The sequence below is a fragment of the Pundamilia nyererei genome, unplaced genomic scaffold, assembly GCF_000239375.1.
Source record: "Pundamilia nyererei isolate P.nyererei 1_Seehausen unplaced genomic scaffold, PunNye1.0 scaffold00024, whole genome shotgun sequence".
Taxonomy (NCBI): Eukaryota; Metazoa; Chordata; class Actinopteri; order Cichliformes; family Cichlidae; genus Pundamilia; species Pundamilia nyererei.
In genome coordinates, this window is record NW_005187425.1 from 3,396,155 (window position 1) to 3,411,982 (window position 15,828).

Sequence of the window (15,828 nt, forward strand, 5' to 3'; positions counted from 1 at the left end):
AGTGAATAGAAACTTGAATCTAATATCACCATCATGTGGTTCCTATTAGGATACACAATGCCTGTGTTTTGTGTTTGTGTTGCAGGTTGCATGCTTGTGCCTCTCTTTGTGCTGTAGTTTTAAGACAAAGAAGACAGAGGAGGCAAAGATTATTATAAGATATCGATCCAGAAGGGAATTAGGGAGTGGGGTGAAGGAAGCAAACTCACATGTGTTTAGCTTCTCTTTAGTCGACGTTGCATCCTCTCTGTCCTCCAATGACTACCTGAGAGAGGATAAAAAGTTCCATGAGACATAAAACAAACCAAGAGACATTTTGAATTTTACAACTGAAAGGCTCGTAAATAACTTTTTATCAACAAAATATGTGGACAGTATATAAAATTGGTGGATGGGCCCAAACAGAAACAAAAATAAACAAAAAAAAAGTTGTGTGTTACTGAAATGGCCAAATTTATATATAAACACACGTGCACAAAATACACACACTCAAACACACAAACATGCTGCTCCATCTTGAAATGCTAATTTATGATTAGCATCATTATGCAGTAGTGTAATTTCACAAAAGCCTTCCCACAGTGGTGCACAAAAGGCTCATTCACCACCAGAGCTGCTCTGTGTGGGGAAGAATTATGGCACGCAGATGAATTCATTCATGTGGGAAAGGATTTATTCGATAATTATAGACCTTCACAGTTTTAATGCCACTTAATGAGGAGCTTGCATAGTGTGATTCCTACTTGGGCTGATGAATGGATGTTGGTTTTTTATTCTGGTGTTTTTTGTTTTTCTCCATACAACATCTGTTAGCCTTTCTATGCTGCAAACTAGTTGAGGCGCCGCTTGTGGGTCCTGATTTTTCTCTCTGTGTACAATAAGTAGGCAGTTAATTAATAGGCTGGTGGTCAGGCATGAATTAATATTATAATAACAGTGCTGATACAAATAGAAAATACCAATGGTACATTTTACTTTTAACAGCAGTATGACTGATGTAAATGAAATTGTGATAATTACTGAAATATTTATTTTTTAACTAATAAAAATGATAAAAAAAAATATAACTTTACAGTGTTAGTTTGCACCTGACAGTAAATGTCTTGCATACCTGTTCTAGCAGCTGCAAATAAATATCACGCAGGTCAAGGCCGTTGATCTCTGACAACATGTTTACCATAATGTAAGTCCTAATGCCTCATAGCCATGTTTCTGTGGAGAGGTAATTAAGTTGCCAAAGTTTAATTGCTCAATCATCAGCAGTTAACAAAAAGGCATCACTACCCCCCTTATACCTTCAACGCACTATATTTATAATGGCTAACAATTACAGCAAGGGCCCTTTAGCTGGGATAGCACTAGTAAAAGCTGCCGGCACTAATGAAAAGCTATAATCACTCTGCCCACAGCAGTTATTAGTAGGGAATTATGGGTCAGTTGAAGGTCTAGTAGTTATATGCATTAAGATAAATAATGCTGCAGTTGGTGACAAGTACAGAAATAAATGCATGGCGTATAAAGCTCGACTCTTACCCATGCGCATAACTCTTTTATCCAGTATATCTTTTCAGTGATACACCGGCAGTCATTCACTGCAGCTCCGGCTGATCAGAACAGAAAAAAATATATTACAATATATAAATACACATAAATGAAAAGTGATTAACACCCATCCTGTTAAGCCAACGTAAATGATTTAACAGGATCCCAATCCCACAACAACCATCTTCAGAGTGTCATTGGCCAGACTTCTAGATCAATCCCATTTCTTTAGCCAGCAGAAGTATGCTTTGCAAACTCTCTAATTACAGCATTACTATGCAGAGTATAAGCCTTTTCTTCCCACCACCCCTCTCTCTTTTCTTCTTTCTTCTCATCTTTCTTTCAGTCAGTCTCTCTGCTCTGCTCCGTCATCCCGTCCCGTTGCTCAGCCAGGCTCAGTGGAATGTCTCTTTGATCAAGTCTTCATTGTCGGTGACTCTGATGCTTGGCTGTCTGACGCTAAGGAGACTAGCTAAGAGAGAAGCGTGGCCTCCATGAGGAAGAGGCCTCTCCACACAAGACTGAACAATCACCAAGCATCCTGCCTCCGTTAATGAGAAGCATCTCCATCCGCTTCAATCCCCGGGCAGCATCAGGCAGGTGGAATGTTTGGGCCCTGTCACTCATAGCATTGCTGAGGACTATTAGCAATTCATTAAGTAACTGACTGACCGCCTAGCTGTATCAATTAGGGGATAGTTGATATGTCTGTTATTGTCATACTCTGAGATTGCTCGGCTTTTCATTCAGTGTCTGCTTTCGGTTTTGTACTCAGGCAGAGCTGTTACATTTGTAGTTTGTATGTGTGGTCATGGCAATGTTGGGCAATAACTCAGAGAAGCTAAAAAATCAACCAGTAAAAGGATAAGTAAGGTCAGAATAAATTAAAGATGTCGCCATATTACACGTAAAATAAAGTATTGTTAGAGTCTCTAACAGTGTGTGGTAGCATGGAAAACTGTGGGCCTCCGTTTAAACTCAAACTGCCTTTGTCTTAAAGCACAACCCTCTTCCTGTAAGAGACCATTTCAACAGTTACTGGAGGTAAACAGGTAATTTGGGCTTTCCATTGTATCAACTGACACCCATGTTTGTAAATCAGTTATTGCATGTATTCATGAGTTAACAGGAACAAGAAATAAACAGTGTGCATGCCAAAATTTAAAGCGATTACTGTTAAAATTCTGGCCAGATGTAAGACAGTATATAAAATTTGCTTAACAGCCAAAACTCTTGTGGCCATACCTGGGCAATATATAAAATATCCCCGAATAGTTGACCGTTGTTTAGAGCCAGCTAGGCAAATCTCAGGCAAATTCCCCTTGTTGTCCACAAACACGATTCCTCATTTCACTCTATGCATTTTGATAAGAGCGTACTTTTTTGCATGCATATCTGATCATTCCATATGTAGATTCAGGTACAGTGACAGTCGATGAAAAACTAATATAAAAGCGTTGTGTAAAAGTTGCCCTGCACATGTCTATTGACTCACCTAGGCCTTATTTGCATCGAAAAACTGCAGAGGCAGTCTCCTTTAGGCTTGGTGGCCTCTTTCACTCTCCTAACTGTCACTGTCAGTTCTGACTGCTGCTTTCAGAGTTACACCCTGCCTGCAGGTGACTTTGCATGTTTTAACTTAGGTGAGATCTAGTGTGACATTTTCTGAATAACTAGAACTGATGTGGAAGAACAAAAAATTATAATTTTAAACTTGGAAAAAGGAAATTATACATTTTTTGTGTATATTATAAATCAAATGCTTTTTAGGGATTATAATTCATTTAAAAGCCATTACTCATGTTGTGGTTATAATGCTACTCTATATAAATAAGTAGCTTAGATTGCACAAGCACAATATATGCCTGTAACTCCAAATTAACGTTTTCCACTTTAATTTAAATTTGCCATGTGGCTACTCAAGTGAGAAGTCAAGTCCCATCATGTGTAGGTTTTTATTGCATGCTAGGCTGTCACAGTATATCTTCTTCTGCAAGATAATGCATACGTTGGAAGAACTGGAATAAACCAGAATGTTTAAGGCTTGCAGGCATGCAGTCCTTGCACGTGTGTTACTGCAAGCATATAGGCAAAAAGCTTATCACAATTCTTGCAGTTCAGCCATAAAAATCTTGATCAAAAGCAGCCAGATGTTGGCTACATTCCGATCACAACGATTCATGAAAAAGCAACAAAAGACACGCAGATAATGATAACTCCAATTATCACATTTTGCTCAGGGGTCAGCAGCAACAGCATTAAACAAAGTCACCATTACCTGATAAATGGCTGAACAAAACTCTTTTCTCTCCTGTGAAATTGTTTGGCAGCCATTAGCAATGCAGTGTAATGCCAATGATTGACGTTGCTGTCTACTTAGCAGTGACAAGGGATATGTGTGTATGAGGAGGGGTCAGCAGGCTGGATAGGGGGGCAGAGCAGGGGATTGATCGGGGTCTGCATTGTTGCCAAACGGGGGGCGAGGGTGTATTGGCGCGTAGACAATGAGCCCCGGCCAGCGCTGAAAGGCCCATTCTGCGGATCCCTGTTAGCTGTCTATTATCCTTGGTCTCCAGGGGGCTGCTAAATAGAGGGCATGTGTTAGGCAGACATTTATCATGTAATTACAGCACTAGGATCCGTTTCTGATGGTGTGTGATGATTACTAATAATTACTGTGCATTTCACGCCTCCAAAGGGCCCAGATGGGGTCCCAGGGCGTCAATACAAAGGAAGGGAGGGAGGCAGGACAAAAAACAGAGGGGTGAGGGAATAAAATGTGAAGAAATGAAAAGACAAATGAAGAGAGGAGGGATGGAGTCTCGCCTTAACCATTTAGAGATGCTCATTAGCTAAATGAATTGATCCATATGTGTCTAATTCCTAATTAACTGAAGAAAAGGAACACTTCATTTACACAGGAATCTCAATATGACAAATTTTCATCCCTACAATTTTTTGCAATTTTAATCTCTTTTAGAACATTATTTGTATTTATTTTAGATAAACATTCAATAAATTCAAACAAACACTCATCATAATAAATGGAACCAATAAACCTAAAACCATGGCGCCTCGTTTCATAAGCAGTATATACATTTACGCTGTGCAGAAATAATAGGAAGGTTTCTTGCAGCTTGATTTGTGGTATTGTGACTGATATACAATTGTACTCAAAAGGTTTCATATCTGTAACAAGGACCAAATGAATGGGTTAAGACTAGGGTTTAAATAAAAAAGAGAAACATCCTCTTACGAAAGCAGCCATCTTGGCTTTGTCAAAGTCAGGGAATGGGTCTGTGTGTTTCTGGAACCAATGTGGGTGAAATACAGTGGCTCGCTGTTGTATTTCTGCCCTCTACTGGAATCCTGATAAATCAAGAAGGTCAAGCTGCCACTGATATGATGTAGTAAGAAGGCATAGAGATGGGTTATGCTGTTAGAGTGCATGTGTGTGTGTGTTAACAAGTGTTGAATTGCTGTGTGTCACAGAGACCCACAGTCATTAGCTGGAAAGGAATGATCAACAGCAGGTGTAGCAGGACAACTTTTGCCTGAGTGCTGCAGTCAATTTCTGGTTCTCCTCATCCTTTTTGCCCCCCACAAATTCTCGCATTAAGCCAAACCACAAAAATCCCCCGAGAGTCCTTTATGCTCTTTTTAAGGCCACCAGCTATTCAAGTCTACAAGGTCTCCACCTGGTCAAGGCGAGCTCTCACATGAAACATACTGACTGGCAGAGTTTTACCTGCAGCACAAAAGCCATCTAAATCAGTATGGGAGGGGAGCAAAAGGGGTTGCGGTTGGGGAAGATGAGGACCGTCCTGTTTAATAGAAACAAATTGCTCTCCACTTCCCAGTGACACAGATAGCAGACCATTTGTGCTTGCTGGCCTTTGTTGGGAACAACAGAAAGGAAATGTACTCATCCTGGCCAAGGATAAAGTTCGGGGCTTTTTGTTACACGCCAGTTACCTTAGCCTCTGTGCCCACCCCCTTGAACAAGCACAGCGGTTAAGTAGTTCAGGTGCCTGCTACATTCTGTTAGATTAAAGGTCCCTGCTTTTGGCCTGAGTTGAATTGCCTCAGCTGGCGTTGAAGGGAGTGGAGGGGGCGGGAGGTGGGGTGGGGGGTGGGGGGGTGCAGCAAAGTCGTAGGGCCATGGGGCATGAATGGACATCTTGTGCGTATTCACAGGGGCGAAACGCTTTGGGACAGCGGGACAGCCTTTTTCTACACGAAGAACCTGAAAGAAAGTCTGTAGGGTTGGTTGATGTGTAGAGGAGGGGTAGGTGGGGGTGACGGTGGGGGTCCCAACTCCTCACCCTCCATGTGCTGCTCACATTATATCTTAACCCACATTTTTTCCCCAGATTGGTGGAAATCTTTACATTTGTGTCTAACTTGGATGAGCGCAAGGTGGGTGTGTGGTTGGATCTCAAACTCGGTTTTTGGAAAGTGGAAGCACGTTTTCTGGATAAAGAAAATGGACACAATGAACCCAGGGCATGTGGGGTGGGGTGGGGGATGGAGTGTCAGTGTAACTGTGCGCCAATGCACACCTGTGCTACCCACTCACTTATATAGAGTGGCAGTAAATTCAGGCAACCCCCAAGGACATGGAACAAAAGGTGATTGAGATATGACACATAGTTCAACTTACAGGCAACTTATTTATTGGTAGCTGAGTCTTTAACCAGATCTGACTGCAAAATCCTTCTCTATGTGGTCAGAGACGAATGGAGATTACAGCTTCCCTTTCAAGAGCAAAAGAGCGTCTAACTTTCAGGACCGGGCGCTTAATATTGTGTACTATAAAGCTGTGCCATCAGTCAAAGACTCTGCACACCTACTTTCTCTCTCCTACATCAGCCTGAAAGTGGTCAAGCGATGATGCATACAAAGCCTGAGCATGTCTGACTTCCACAAACTCATTCCCAAGGTATGGGGTCAAGTACAAGAGTCAAAGGTGAAGTCTGTCCACAGGATTAGATTCCAGTGTGGGGGGGAAATACTTAAAAAAAATTGGAGTGACCGTGCATGAGCAGCAGATGAGTATTTCTGCCCTCCCCAAGCTGTTTTTTAGTGGACTGCTACAAACACTCTCTGAAGTAAAACAGCATTAGTATATCTCTTTGGATAATTATATCTTGTGACAGGATTGCAATAAGGTCAGGGTGCCGTATCACTCTATAGAACAAACCACATGGCTCAGTCTGTGTGACATGAAGTAAATGTTCAGTAATCCACATCTTAATCTTGTGCAGCGCTCAGTGCAGCTTAAAGAAACTGATACTCCTGTGACTACTTTAGCGGCTGATTGTGTTACCTTTACAATTCGGCTTTCCCTCCTTCCTGTTTTGTACCCTTGGAATGCCCGATAAAAGTATCCCCACTGTGGCTTTCCACCTGCACAGGAGAGGATATGGCAGTGGTCTAGGGTCGGAATTAAAATTCAGTCCCTTGGGGGAATCAACATGGGGTTCTCTAACCTAGGTTAAGAGGTTGAGGAACTTAATGAAATAAAAATAATTTTTATAAGTGCTAATATCACTTACATGCATTATGAGACATACAGTATTATAAGATAAATGGACAAACATTTAATGTTAACAACTGATCATGTTAATAGTTACATTTTTTTTATAGATATAAGCAGTCGCTTGCAAAGAAACACAATTTTTTTTTGCTGCTCTGTTACTCTAGCTCATTGTTTGGTTAACTTGTGTTTTCTGATTGCTCTTTGCAAGCTTTGCAGCTTTGTTTTGATCTAGGGCTGGCAACTAACTGGGGAATGTGGAGTATGTAGCAGTGAACCACAGAGCATATTCGGTGGATATGTAAAAAGGCAACTTTACTATAAAATGTCTGCCATCAAAAGTGGCTTTATATCACTGATGTGCTAGCAGTTGGTTTATACTCCCACTTACAGGCAAAAAAGTCAGTTACCGCAGATTTAAGAAGGGTCTGTCCATTACTGTGGTGTTGTTTAGCAATGCAAATACCAATGCAAATTACTGCATCTGTCCACATTTTGAGAAACTCCAGTGCTAGATTATTAGAATGTTTGAAGTACAGAGAGAAAGCATTAGTTGGTGCAGTACAGTCAAACAATGCAAGTTAAAATCCATTCAGAAGTCAAGGAAAAACTGACCAATACTCCAGGAGTAATAGGGATACTTGCAAAAATGTGCTGGAAAACAAGAAATGTGACCTTGACCTTGAGAATGATTTGGCTAAACCATTAAGTGATCCTTGTGTGCCAGTTCACCAAAATCTGACCAATTCTCTAGGATTGATTCTTGAAAAAATGAAAAATGACCATATAAGTATAAAACCATCATTCTTTCCAAAAACAGTTTTTATTACTTCAGGCAGTTCAGAGAATCTAATCTAATGCCAGCAACTTGGATATCTAATGAAAACAATGACTGGTTTGCCAAAGGAAAGTATGTATCAAAGTATGTTTTATTTAGATCAGCGGTAAAGAGAACATAAAGTTTCACCATAATAGGTTTGCAAAAATCACTTTTACAAAAAAAAAAAAAATCTATCTTTTATTTTATTTTGCAGCAACTAAACTCATTTTAAGCTTACTGTGATGTATTTGAAAGGCTGATGATCAACTTTCTATGAATAAGCCACTTGACTTTTCACCAGCATTCAATTAGCTGTGATGCATCATATACTAAATCTGCTGCCGACAGTGAAAAGAGTACTAAGAAAAATATAAACGAAGTTGCAACAGTCTCTGCTAGACAAATTAAGACTGGCACCCATTTGGATACATAATATATCCCAATATGTGTTAACTAGAGCCCAACCAATGCATTTACCTGCAGGATCATAATATGCTAACAATAACTTCTTATGTCAGCTTGACATATTTTAACAGTTTCTCATACTAATGTTAGACACATCACAAAAAAAGAAAATCAAACAATTTTGTGTTGTGATGTCTGGCACAGTTTTTTATACGACTTTCTCCACAATAACAAGTATTCATATGCAAAGCCTGTGGTTATAGTTGTCAGCAGACAGTAACATATTTCTTTTCTTTCTCTAAATTCTGTTTCATTCTATGCATGGGGAGGCAATTTATCTGTCAAGGCTTCCAAGAGAGGTAGGTCACTTTGCCCCCCTCTGCTCCATTATACTGACAGCAGCCTTATTAGCCACAAGGGAAACCAGCCGCCACATGAATTTGGCCACTGTTCACCTATGGGGCCAGGGCAAGCTTCTGTTACAATAGCGCCAATGATGCTAAGATTTTCTTTTCAGTTATTATTTTATAAATATATTAATTATGACCTGGAGATGACAGTCCAATCAGATTGTCAGGCACCAAGTCGTGGGCCCCCACCTCCACTTTGGTGATAAGTTCTCTCAGGTTTCTAGAGCTGTCATCCAGAAGCCCTGGACTGCTTATCAGCACTGGGCCTATTCTAGGGATAATTTCCTGTGTGTTGTAATTAAATGGTGGCTCTTTGATGGTGTGTGCCTCCATTTTTAATGTAGGAACCACTTGATGTTTGTTTCAGTGGGGATGCGTTAGGGTGACACAGACCCTTGATCAGGGGCAAGGATAAAGAATATGGTCTTTTTCAAACCAACACATACAGGAAGCAGAACATCAAAGGTGGCTCCATTTGAGCAAGCACACTTCTTTAAGCATTTATTTACAGAATACAAAAAAAGAGTTTTTGATCTGGTAGATCATTCCTGCTAACTAACTAAAAAAAAGTGTCTGTGTTACTGAAGGGCAGAAACGTGCTGACATTCCAGATAAACCTAGAAATCCAGTTTCCACTGAGTTAGAAGAATTTTGACAAATACTGCCAGAACAGGCTGGAGCTCCAGCAACACTTGAATTATACAGAAAACTTTAGTATTTATTTTTGGCTTGTGGACTTCTTCAGGGTCATCATCGATCACAGTTACACAGCAATGAGCCCTAAAGCTGCTCCAATTGTCCTCCGTTGCATCTGAAACATTGGCTACCATAGCAGTGTAGTATTGCAACATGGCATTTGGGTCTTCTAATAGGAAAATAGGAACATAAATAGTGCCATCATTGCCAAGACCTGGCCCACATCTGGTTGACATACACCCTGCCATGACACCAGTCAGTCAGAAGTGCCTGCTTGATGCCGGATCTAGGGAAGACCTGTTTTCTATGAGCCTGGGCCACATAAACCAAACCATAATCGGGCGAGGTTACATAAACAGTGCCATCTACGCCAGGCCTGGCCCATATCCGGAGGACATACCACTTACCATGCCAGAAGTCAGCCAGCAGTGCCGGCTTGACACCGGATCCGGGCCAGACCCGTCTGCTATGTGTGTATATAGCACAAAGCAGGAAATAAACAGCTTCAGACATTTTATAACACATAAAAATAGTCACATTTACATTTGCATGTTTTAGGCAAAGAAGCCAGGTGGATACTGGATGCACACAGATTGTCAAAAGAGCAGCGAATGCACCAGAATATTACCTTTTTATTCAAAAGAACAAAAGACTTTATACTTGGGAGCTGTCAGGTTAAAGACTAAAATTTGATATGTATATTCAGAGACAGCTCAAGAATTGTTCAATGTTCAAGAGCTCCACAAACAGATCTCAACAGAACTGTGCGCCCGGTCAGAAAAAGTTCATTAACATGTGCCAAACTGAATCACCTTTTTTTGTAACTAACTCACCTGTCAGTTAGTCTAATCTTCCCGCCTGCAGTCTGAGAAGGATAAAGACTGTTGTGACATGCTTAGCTAAATAGTAGTGGTTTGAGGGTTGAGGTCAGGCATGAGGTCAAACGCTGCATAGAGGACCAGGAAGTGAAACAAAACAACAAAAAACAGGCTGCTCCACTGTGATATGTGAAATATCTGCTACACACAATATGAATGAAATGTAAATACAATACACAAAAGCACAGTATGACCACATATGCAGTATTAGCAACTGATAAACAATCTAAAAATGGAAATGCATGCCCCAAGCAGGAAGTACATTCAAATCCTTCCTGAGACACGTGTGGTATGCTCTGTGCAGTATTCTTGGAAATGGATATGTGACACAGAGCTCTCCCTGTAAAGTAGCCATGCTGCTGGAACCATCGAATCAACCACCGTGCCATTGGGTCTTGTCTGACAGCCGTCTGGACTTTAAAAAAGGGTGATAACTTAATTTCTACTCATGTCAACACTACTGCGGGGGCCAAGAGGAAACTGTGGGCCTTTTGTGTGTCTGTCATATCATCCTACATTTTGTGGCCCCAAGAATGAAAAATATTTAAGTGACTTTGATGTCCCGGATCTTGTTGAACTACTCCGATGGTCTGAAAGCATTTGTGGTCTGCTTTCTTTGATGCTCATCTCACTTATGTCTTTATCCTTTTATCCTTTGCATGTAAATTAGAAAATGTGTTTGTTTCCATCCGCTCAGGGTTAGCTGTGAGACAGAGCCAGCAACAGTAAAAGGTACCCTTGCTGAAGCAGACACAAGTGCAGGTTTAGTGCTGGAACAACCCTGAGTTAAGGGCGTTGACAGCAGCTTCTATCTGCCAATCTCCCTGTGGATATTGTTGCAGTACTGGCAGACAGACAGCCAGGGCTTGTGGGCTGACAGATGCCCTCTGTCATCAGGTTATCATTTCCAATTAAACCCTTTCATCTAAACGTACAGTCAACTCCTTGGCAAGCCAAAAAATGACCTGTATAAGATGTTATTAGTCCATTTCAACAGGTCCCCATTTTTCCCCCCAACCTCACCACTGTATCTGGGGGGGTTGGGTCAATCTTTTAAAGCATTACGGTTCTAGATTCTTCAGCTATCTTGATCCAAATAGTTCAGAACTTCAGCCGTCTACGGTGGTCACGTTCTGTTTAGAGATAAACTTTCATAATTGCTTTGGATTGACACACCGGCATGCCCTCTCTAACATGTGTACTAGCACAAGGGCCTTTTTGTCTTGCCTTGTTCTGTCAGGACCCACTATGGACAGCGTTGTTCCTGTCCAGTATGCAGAAGACATGAAGGAATGCACACAGAGCTCAGTAACTGTCTGCTGAAAAAAAAAACTCACAACGTCTCATTTCCTTTAATAAGATGGCCTCTAAGGCATCCGGATGGCCCAACTAAATGCAGATTAACCCCTCAGAATCATCAGCAACCACTCAATCAACGTGACTAACTCAGTCATGCGTGTGTGCAAGCATACCGAAAACCATAACGCACACTTCAAAAGTCTTTATAGTTATCAGCAGTAATAAATAAGGATCATTTAAGGATTAGACTGGGCTAAGACAAAGAAAACACATGCCTTTGTTCATTCCAAAGCAACAACGAACTCCAGCTGGAAGCTGAAACAAACTTTATGCAAAAAATAATTTAAAAGGAACATAATTCTTTCATTTTAAATTTAAATTTCATATTTCACACTAACGTAAAATAAATCCAAACTGCATTTACTCGGTTTGTTTTTTTCTTACATCCAGAACAATAAAATTGCATCTTTAAACAATCCCCACACATACAAAAAAATGAATATTACGGTTAATAAAATCATCAATGTCTGTCCAGATCTCCCACACAAACGCCAGACACATTGCATACTCATCCAGTCCACATGATTACCTTTTGCCTATAAAGAAAACACAACTTCATCTTGCTGTAAACATAATATTGCCAAATACAGATAAAATTGAGGGTATTATTTAGCTGCAATAAAACTTAGAATTGTCAGCACCTTGATATCTGGATAAATACTATTGTGAAAAACTCTTGACCCAACTTTATTTATTTTTCTAGGAAAATGTTAAATGGATGCAGTGATTCATTGAAACATGTGCAAGCATAAATAGAAAAGCAAAAACAAAATTTGTAAGATTCAAACAAGTTTTAAATTCAACATTAGTCTTCATCATCACCTGATCTCTCTTAAGTAGGTCCTCTTGTAATTTCTTTAAGTCGTCTTCAGAAACAGCTGAAGGTCATTCCAAAGCTGTTCTATGATTACTATTTAATCAATATGGTCAGGTGCAAGGATTGGACTGAAAAGGAATGAAAAGCAGCCAATGTCAAAAGGAAAACCTTAAAATCCTGGAAAACTATTGCTCAAGAAAAAAATGACAAGAAAATTCCTCTCAAAATATAAAGAAATGAGGGGTAGCTCGAGACTTTTGCACATTAATGTTTAAAATTTCAGATTTCTCTAAGTCAAGTTTCTTGTTTTTGACCTTATTAGAAGATATCTGAGTTGTACATTGAGTGAGAAAAGTAACTGCATGCTCCCACAGCTTTGGGCTATAATAAGCTTCAATGCAGCTTGGCTACAACCTTTAAACCAATCTGTAGTTCCTGGCCAACTGTTCTGGCATGTGAGTTTGCTGTGTGCTTCGTCTAGTTTTACAAAGAGGGTTTTAAGTGCAATTCAATTCACAATTTCCTCTCTAACATAAGATATACTCTCCGAAATGTAGCCCCTCTAACCAACACCAACTTCCTGCTCAAAGACACAAGTGTACACTAAGGAAGCAGTCAAGAATACAGTTAAGTGCAGCATTAAACCCAATTTCAGATTGACTCCCTTTCCATTTGCTTAATCTGCTTTAATCGGTGAAAGGATATTCAGAGAAAGGATAGACATGTCCATCGGCAGGTTGGAGAAGGTACACAGAGCAGTAAGTAAACTTGGGAGAGAAAGGAAAGCTGTAAGATCAAAATAAAGTAAAAATATGACAGGAATCAAAAGGAAAGTAAAGAAAAAAAATGGGAACAGGCAGTGAGAGTGACAGGAAACGAGAGCTTTATCAAAGCGCTGAGGAAAAGATACACTGTCAGAAATACTAGGATAATCCTCTTGGTTTAATGGTTTTGAAATGCTATGAAAGATTAGGTAAACAGTGCATTTAATTAACGGGGAAAGAAGTCAATTGGGCATGGAGCGTGAAGCAGCTCACAATGCTTCTTTCATATCCTGGTGCTACTGAGAGCAGAGATGGTCACAGGGATGTGTTGGCACAGAATATATTTTGCGCATACCTCCCCTGGAGAGGGTGCAATCTCACACTTTCTGAAGATTTGGAAACTTGAGTTGACATGACAAAGTACTCTGTGACACCATGTACAAGGAAGATAAATTAAGTAATACTGTAAGTAAAGTAAATCAGAAACTGGATGGAGAGTTTTGATGACAGGATTTCATGCCAAGCTAAATACTTCACTTACTCATCCCTGAAATTTTGAAATGCACGCTCTGACAAACCAGATCTCTGCAGGCTCTCCCTTCTGATCCCTCTCCATATCCTCTCTCCCAGATAAAGGTCAGCTAGCCCAGGTGCTTGCCCTCCACTTGACTCCTTTCCAACGGACTTTGACTAAAGCAGATTCTGCAGTGACCCAATTTAACTCATCTATGCATGATCAAATACCCCAAATACAGCTTAGCTGGGCCAAGTCAAGGTCTAGGACATTAGTCATATTGCAGTGAGAATGTTGGAGGTGGGGGTGGCCTGAGTAGACTTGCTCATTTAGCAATCGCCCAGCCCCACCCACATCCCACATGTAAGGTCCTAAGGAGCAACTTGAAATGGTTTCTTGAAAATTGGTGTACTTTTACATAATATTCTCGATATACAGCCATAGAGCACCTTAACAGATACACCTGTGCAGTTCAATACAACAACACTTTATAAAGGATTATTTTACCAAACCTCTACATTCTCAAAAATTGTTGGTAAAAGAGTTAGAAAACTCTCCAGCTTAAGTTTGTTTTGTTTTTAAATCAGGTCATATTGCATATAATATAATCCAGAACATTACATTTTACTCCCTCATTTATGTCAGTGTGGCAAAAAAGACGACAAACACTGTCATTTCACTGTCATTTCTCCTCAATCTTCCTTTAAATAAGAAAAGAAAAATGCCAGGATAAGGTTAGCAACAGTTTCAACCACTTGATGCATAAAAACCTTGAAGTGTGAAAGAACAGAAAACTTGTCTTCCATACGAAAATCACACACACACACACACACACACACACACACACACACACACACACATCTATGACTCCCATCTATCCTTGTTATACACGAAGGACACTGAAATTGAACATTGACGTGTAACAAGCTGCAAAATGGCCAGATATCGTCATTATTCTGAAAATATCACCAGCCACACAGAAATAGAAATAGAATAAAGGATATGCATCAAGGAGCACTACCATTTTAGAATCAGTGTCTCCTTTCAAGCCCAGTCGCATAAACAAATATGTTCTGCTACATTCGATGGACAGTATGAATACTTTTAATTGCTCCCTCACTCGCACATTTGTCAACTTCATAATTCACCTCCTTAACGTCGCCATTAAACGTCGCTCTGCCTGTTTAAGAATGCATTTAAGTAGAAATGAGGTTGAACACAGTAAACGGGTGATTTGTTTGGTTTACTGGGACTCTTGACCTTTGATCTAGGGCACATTCTTTACTGACTCCACTGGATTGGAAAGAACAGATAACCACAAATGCAGAATTAACCACTTACTGACCATGGCGACTAATACCTTGCATTTCCCCAAAGTGCTATACAATGAGGTTTAACAAGATGATAAAAAAAAGCATATTCTTCAATGCATATGTGGAAAAGGATGATTTATTTTCCAACAGATACTCTTTGTATGCAAAGAAATAAAAAATTACGCAGGTCTGATTTAACATGCTTAAAGATACCAGAGAATCCAGAATGGCAGCTAATCCCCCCATCTATAGCCAGAGGCTGCACAAGGCAGCATAAGCTCTCCTGTCCTCCCTGCTATCACCTGCCTATTTACTGCCATGCCATCCCTACGGCACTTTCAGCCACTCTCCCTCCCTTTCTCTTTTCCTCTCTTTCCATCCGCTAATCCTCTTTAAGGACATTACCTGCTAATATATCCAGTCAGAAGGTATAAAAGCCCAGCTATCTCTTTACTGCCATAGGCAGTACGCTAAATAGGCCATTAATGGAGGAAGGCAAATGGGGGAAATCGTGGTTTTGACCCCAAATACCATTCAGATCTTGGTCTATCCGAGTGGCTGTTTGAGGTGTAGCATGTGTTGGGTAACAAGGAGCCAATGGAGAGGAAGGGGATTGTGTTAAAAGAGCTAAAGTGTGGCTGGCCTTTATTAAGGCATTTCAAAAGATCAAATGTCTTTGCTGTAATTTGCTAGCAGATCGTTAAAAGCACACACATTGCCAAGTTTCAAAGTCGGGAAATTAGGATCAGATGAACATTTTTAAGTTATTTT

General features: G+C 40.3%; 1 long non-coding RNA gene across 1 annotated transcript in view; it reads right to left on the reverse strand.

The window, feature by feature from the left end:
* LOC102197253 (uncharacterized) overlaps positions 1–15,828 on the reverse strand; it is a 41,201-nt gene that overhangs the window by 18,646 nt on the left and 6,727 nt on the right. The window contains exon 2 of the long non-coding RNA XR_311577.1: positions 210–265. This is a non-coding gene — a long non-coding RNA (uncharacterized LOC102197253). The remainder of the gene's footprint in view (positions 1–209; positions 266–15,828) is intronic.